Here is a 7,538-nt window from a genome sequence, read left to right as displayed (position 1 = left end):
TTGGGAGTAATTAACCTGAGGGTCATCTTTATTTTAGCCCCCCCCCCCGGGCCAGTGCTTCTCTAAGTGCTGGTCCGAACCGAGTAGACTGTGGGGCCACCTCGGGGAAACTTGAGGGCTGGTTTTACTCGTAGGATGTCTTATCCGGTGTTGCCCTGAGAATGAGATATGTGCAGCTCCTATCGGGATTGTCGGCACATCGGGCGGCTTTGCCGGTCTTGTTTTACCATTGTCAAAATGTCTTGTAACCGGGATTCCGAGACTGATCAGGTCTTCCTGGGAGAAGGAATATCCTTCATTGACCGTGAGAGCTTGTGATGGGCTAAGTTGGGACACCCCTGCAGGGTATAAACTTTCGAGAGCCATGCCCGCGGTTATGTGGCAGATGAGAATTTGTTAATATCCGGTTGTAGATAACTTGACACCAGATTCGAATTAAAATGCACCGACCGTGTGTGTAGCCGTGATGGTCTTTTCTCGGCGGAGTCCAGAAAGTGAACACGGTTTTGGGTTATGTTTAACGTAAGTAGGAGTTCAGGATCACCTCTTGATCATGTCTAGCTTCACGACCGTTCCGTTTGCTCTCTTCTCGCTCTTATTTGCATATGTTAGCCACCGTATATGCTTAGTCGCTGCTGCAACCTCACTACTTTACCCCTTCCTTTTCCTTTAAGCTTTGCTAGTCTTGATACCCATGGTAATGGGATTGCTGAGTCCTCGTGGCTCACAGATTACTACAACAACAGTTGCAGGTACAAGTTTGGCAATGATCATGACACGAGAGCGATGTTTGCTCGTTTTGGAGTTCTCTTCTGCTTCTTCTTCGATCACGGGATAGGTTCCAGGTCGGCAGCCTGGGCTAGCAGGGTGGATGTCGCTTGAGCTTCTGTTTGTGTTTCATCCGTAGTCGGATGTTGATCTTATGTATTTTGTATTGATGTATTCGTGTGGCATTGTATGCCTTATGTATGTATCCCCATCTATTATGTAATGTTGATGTAATGATATCCACCTTGCAAAAGCGTTTCAATATGCGGGTCTATCCTTCGTGAGACCTTCGAGTTCCTCTTGGATAGGGTCGCATATTGGGCGTGATAAGTTGGTATCAGAGCCTCGACCGACCATAGGAGCCCCCTTGATTCATCGTGTAGTTTGGCCGTTGTCAAGTCTAGAAGAAAACTGTTTTCGGAGTCTAGTTATATCGGAGAGTAGGAATTCTTTTTACTCCTCTGCCCCTTCGCCGCTCTGGTAAGGAATCTTGACGTAGGTGTTTTGAATTACTCCTCTTCCCTTCAAACTTTCTTTAGGATCACGCAGTTAGTTTTTCGATCGTTGTTCCTCAGCTCTTTTTATCCGGTGCATTTCTCGTCAGGTTGATTCGAGCCTCTTCTTCTTTGCCAAGTTCAATCCTCAGTTGTTTTCTTTTTCCCACCCGCCCACCCCTTTTCAACTCGGAGTCAGAGTCTGTAATCGAGTATCCATCCTACTCGTGCGAAGTCTTTGCTTTCTTTCCTCAATGATTTCAACCGGGGTTTTCTCTTCAAGATATTCGTTGGTTCCCCGTCCAAGTTACCTTTGTTTTCCCGCCCTCCCACCCTCTTCTTCCCGGAGCCTGAGTCTCTTTCGAGCATCAATTTAATTCGTGCGGAACCTCTTCAGTCTTTCATAAATTATTTCAACCGGTGAATTATCATCTCGTTCATCATTCTTCATCTTTTTTCTTTTCCGGTGAATTCAATTCAAGTTTTTTTCGGGTTGATCACATTCTTTTCCTTGGTTAAAGTGTTCTCCTTGCTCGTTTACCTCTCGCCATTCAATCACTCCGGAGTTCGGAAGACATCTCAGGAGATTCGTCTGTATTCGAATTAATTCGAGGTTGTCACCTCATTCAAATATTTCAATTGTTCCGGTGTATCTTCTATCTTTTCAACGACCCTTTCCAATGGTGTTTCCTTTCAGTGGGCCCTAACCCATAGGTCTTTTCTTAGGATCTTACCTGACTCTTCTAATTATTCCGGAGCTATTCTCAAACTCTTTTCAAAGTGTGACGTAAGAATGGATTCCATCAGTCACATGCCATCTCCAAGATCGCTTTCAAATGCTTTTAATCTTTGGTTCAACCCTTCCTAATTTTTCATCCTCCCGGAGTATCTCAGTAATTGTGGTGTTTTCGTCGTCATTTGAAGACCGAAGAAGAGTTTTTCCTCTAAATCTTGTCTGTTCTCTCGAAGTTTCATGGTTCTAGCTTCTTGTTACCCTCTCGAATTATTCCGTTTGTCGGAAATTCCTTCTTCTGAACCATCCGGAGTATTTCAGGAGTTGATTTCTGTTTCTTTTCACCGGAGGCCGTCGTTCCAGAAGAATTCTTCATCCTCACATTTCAGCTACCTTTATTCAATTATCCCGGTGCTTCGTTCAAGTGTTCTTTAATCAGCTCATGATCTCTTTATTCTTTTGCATCTAAATCCCCTCGAGCATATTGGTTCTTCTAATTCTTCCCGGTGATTCATTCTCTTTAATCAGTCATTTTCGAATTTTTATAGTGCTTCGTTCAAGATTCTTTTTCTTTGATTATCATATTAATTCATTCGTTCTTTTCAACCCTACCGGTGGTTCATGAAGACTTTCTCAAGTTTTGTGCTATACCCCCCCCCCCCTTAATCCTTTTCAAGAAGAATAAGTAGTATGTAAAATCCATTGATTGTCATCAATTTAATTTGATGAAGGATAAGCATACAATAAATCTTATTCTTATTTCATCCAAGTGAGTAATCCCTTCCTTCAGAGTTTGTTCTTGAGGAATAAATTCTAGTTCCAAGTGTTTTCATCTTTTCTTTTCCGGAGTTCCAAGCTTCTCGCCTGTTCCATCACGAACCTCCATCTAAATCATCGCAAGGCTCATCTTATTCTTTTCATCCTTCATTCCTATCTCATCATCTTTTGTCACTGGAGTTCTTCATGGTGGTTCTTCATGATTTAATTCATTCTTCAAGAGTTCATCAAGATTTTGTTGGTGGAGTTCAAGTATATTTTCCTCTTGCATCTCGAGGTGCAATTAATTCTCTGTATTCTTTTGAAGTGGAGTTTTGCATTTCTTCGTCTTTCTCGGCTATTCTATCATTTCCGTTTGTGGTCGGTTATCACCTCTTAATTTATGAGATGTTATCCATAAGTCCACAACAAGCTTATTCTTTCGTTGTTGATTTTCTCAACAACTCTGTTCAACCCTTCCTTCTAAGTTCTTGTCATTCCATTCTTTCAATTCTTCCGGAGGCATTGTGTTGTTCACCTCGTCAAGGGTCATCCCACCGTGTGAAGCTCATGCCTCTTTTCCTTCCATTTTCAGCCGTAGTGCTGTCTAAATTCTTCCATTCTTAGTTCTTTGCTATCTCGTTCTAACCAGAGTGGTTTCTTAGTCTATCTGATTCCGTGAGCTTTCGATTCTTGCCATTCTCGTCATTCCGTGAGCTTTCTTAGTCCGAACTAGATCAAGTTGGGATTAGTAGTACACTTTTGACATGCACCACATATATTGCCTCCACTTGAACTTAATACACCTTCATTTGACACACTGTTATGGACATAATGATATAAACCTTATAATTGGTATTGTACCAAAATTTGTATAACGGCGTATAAATACACAAAAATAAAAAAATAAAAAAAGAATACTAGTAACGATGGACAGTAAACACGCTGCAACTAGCTAGATTAGCAGCAACGTGGGAGAGAACAGACGCTACCGCTATCTGTCTTAGCAGTAGCGCGTGTTGCACGCGCTACTGCTAAGTAATAGCTGTAGCGCCTTATTAATAGCGCGGCAACCCGTGCTACTAGTGGGCATTAAACCCGCGCTATTAATAGGGTTTTCCCTACTGGTCCTTGTTTCTCCTCTGCCCGAGCTTGCCAAAGATCATTTATTGCCTTCTCTTCCCCGGTGCCTCTTCAGGCTCCAGGCTGCGGCCAGCGTACCACACTACCACTGCAGTTGCTTTGCAGCTCCGCGTCGGCGTCTATCGGTTGTCAAAACCGGCGGATCTCGGGTAGGGGGTCCCGAACTGTGCGTCTAGGCAGATGGTAACAGGAGACAAGGGACACGATGTTTTACCCAAGGCCCTCTCGATGGAGGTAAAACCCTACTCCTGCTTGATTGATATTGATGATATGGGTAGTACAAGGGTGGATCTACCACGAGATCAAGGAGGCTAAACCCTAGAAGCTAGCCTATGGTATGATCGTTGTTCGTCCTATGGACTAAAACCCTCCGGCTTATATAGGCACCAGAGAAGGCTAGGGTTACACAGAGTCGGTTACAATGGTAGGAGATCTACATATCCGTATTGCCAAGCTTGCCTTCCACGCCAAGGAAAGACCCATCCGGACACGGGACGAAGTCTTCAATCTTGTATCTTCATAGTCTTGGAGTCCGGCCAATGATGATAGTCTTGGAGTCAGGCTTCAATGACGACGAGTCCGGCGCGCATATTGTCTTCGGCATTGCAAGGCGGGTTCCTCCTCCGAATAATTCATAGAAGATTGTGAACACCAGGATAGTGTCCGGCTCTGCAAAATAAATTCCACATGCCACCGTAGAGAGAATAATATTTACACAACTTCAATCTGCTGACGTATTTCGTAGCATGACATCACGCCACGGCCAAGCCTTTACGAATTGTTTTTATTGTTCCACCTCAGCGCGTTTGGCGAAGCGGTTTCCTTGGCACGTCTTATCAAAGCAGGGATCGTGTCCCCTTATTCCGGGATTCTCATCAATACGAACGTGGGTAACCCAACCGCGCCCATTGCCACACCCCCTCCATCGGCGGCGAGTTCCAAACGTTCACGGTGACGGCTCTTGGTATTCTACCCCTTTATAATGAGACCAAGGCATGTTCCTTTTCTTCAATCCTTAATCGGATCCGCCTCTCGCCCCGTGTTCCAACACACAAGGCTCCAGATTCGAGCGCTTTGGACCTTCGACAATGTCCGGCTCTGACCTACAGGGCCGGTGGATGCTGACGGAAGAGGACGTGCTAAAGCTGAGAGACGCCAGGTATCTAACCTGCGAGATTTCGCATAGGCTGCACGCCCAAGGGCAGGTCATTCCCACCCCCGAGCCTGGTGAGAGCGTGGTGTTCATGTCTCACTTCCGTCGGGGTTTAGGCTTCCCGATGGACCCCTTCGTGAGGGGGCTCATGTTTTATTATGGGCTGGAATTCCATGACTTGGCTCCGGAGTCCATCCTCCACATCTCATCTTTCATTGTTGTCTGTGAAGCCTTCCTCCGCACTACCCCTCACTTCGGATTGTGGCTCAAGACCTTCAACGTGGAGCCGAAGATGATCGAGGGGCGACATGCAGAGTGCGGAGGGGCATTTATAAGCAAGAGGGCCGATGCTCCATGGCCCGAGGGCTCTTTTCAAGAGGGGCTTGGTTTGTGGCAACATGAGTGGTTCTACATCACCGCTCCCAGGGGCACCAGGCAAGTGGAGCCACCTGCCTGTCGCCCGGGCCCTCCACAGCGGCTGGCGTCATGGGTCAACAAAGGGCTTGACTGGGGGCCATCCAAGGACGTACCAATACTGCAGGGCCGGATTTGGGACCTCCAAGAGAGGGAGATCAATCTGGTCATAGTGGCGCAGGTTATGCTGATCCGGCGCCTTCTGCCCTGCAAACGTCGCCCTCTCCGGCTGTCGGAATTCAATCCGGAGGGACCGCGAGCTCTCCGCCACCTCATGGATGCGACGCCCGTGGAGATGTATAAACTGTTCTTCGGATCACAAGAGATGTGTCCGGACTTGACCGAGGATGCCGGCCTAAGCTGCAATCGCCCGGATACTCAAGTAAGTAGTTCCCGTGCCCGGACGTGCTATCCGTATATTCATCATAATTCTTGCTCTGAAAAAAGCTGTCTCCTGAACAGGAGTGGATAGCAGAAGCAAAGCTAATAAGGTGTCCGGGCCCCCTCCCTGAGACCACGCCGGATCCTGCGTTAGCCAAGATGCTGGAGGTTGTGCCTTTAGAAGAGGGTGAAGGGGGAAACAGGGGAGCTACCGCCTCTGCTTAAGAGGCTCTCAAAAAAGGGGGGACCGAGAATCCCTCCCTCTAGGGGGAGAAGAGGACCGCTTTCGAAGATCCGGAGGTCAATGCCTCGAAGCGTGGGAAGAAATCTTCCCGGGAGGGTCCTGCGCCAGGAGAAACCCCGGTCGCACTATTTCCCCAAGGGAATCGGACCTCCAGCGAGCCATAATTAGAAAAGAGGAGTTTTGTAATAAGGGACATCCCTATCTTTATTTCTGAGGATAACCGAAGTTCTTACCTTGTAGTTCGGATCTCAGCCCTTCTCAGCAGAGCTCATCCTCGGGGGATCTTCGTCCGGAGATGATGGAGAGCGAGACGCCTCCATCTGCCGCACCGTCAGGCGGGGCGGACGACCCTGAGGTGTCGTCGCGGAGGGTCTTCCCGAGTCCGGCGGGGCCGGAGAGTTCGGCACCAACTTGTGTACGGCCAGGAGAGCTGAAGGATCTTCTCGAGAGGGCGTCTATCCCAGAAGATCACCGTACATTAATGAGTATGTTGATTGAAAGGATTTCATCCGCTGAGAGCGGGTTGCATGAGGCCGTCAGAAGTTTATTGACGGGGTTTGAGGTACGTAAAAATGACCATACTTTTTGACAGTTTTGCGCTTAGAATGCGCCCTGTGTAGATAGTAGCCCCTGAGACATGGTATGTTGCCGGAAACGACAGCGTGCCGAGGATCATAATCTCAGTTATAAGGGGTCGCCCTTCCCGTACAGGTGGCGGGGTGTTCGGTGGCCAGCCGGACTGATGTAGTTGCCGAACTGAAGCGGCAACTTGACGTTGCGGATGCGGACATCGCGCTGGTCAATAAACGAATTGACAAGTCACAAGGTAGGTGGCTTCTCCATGGTCGCCTGGTAAGGGAGCTGATGCCCACGCCTTACAACATGTATGCTTGATGCAGATGGCGCCGCTGCTATGGAGGAGCTTCAGGCGGAGCTTGCCCGAGCCAAGGAGCAAGCCAGAAAAAGTGATGCGGCTGCCTCGAAGGCGGCCGAAGAGCTAAAAGCCGAAAAGGCTGCTCACTGCCGAAGCAGGGAGGAGATGGCCGAAATGGCCGTGAAGCTGAAGGATGCTACCAACCGCTATGAGTTTCTTGAAAGAGAACGCCGAAGCCAAAGATGCCCGCTCCGCGATGAGGGCTATAAAGGAGGAGCTGCGTCAGGCCGGGGATATTGCGGCTGGAAAGCCCTTTCTGCTGCGTAGGAAGTTCACAGACCCGAAGTATGCTCAGTTTGGCCAGTTGTGGGGTGCGGAGGATGCTTATCTTAATTTGGCGGCGAGTGCGGCGGACGCGGTCGTGCACTTCCGAAGCCAAAAGGATCACGAAATGGAAGAGCTTTTTTGGTCTCAATTCCATATTCCGGAGCGTCCACTTCCGTTAACCGATCGGTTGGCTGAGTGGGCTGAGCTGAACAGGTTGTCCGGACTTGCCATCAAGGATGTCGTGGCTCATC

Source organism: Triticum aestivum, chromosome 7B (assembly GCF_018294505.1).
Source record: "Triticum aestivum cultivar Chinese Spring chromosome 7B, IWGSC CS RefSeq v2.1, whole genome shotgun sequence".
Lineage (NCBI taxonomy): Eukaryota > Viridiplantae > Streptophyta > Magnoliopsida > Poales > Poaceae > Triticum > Triticum aestivum.
Note: the sequence above shows the minus strand (reverse complement) of the source record.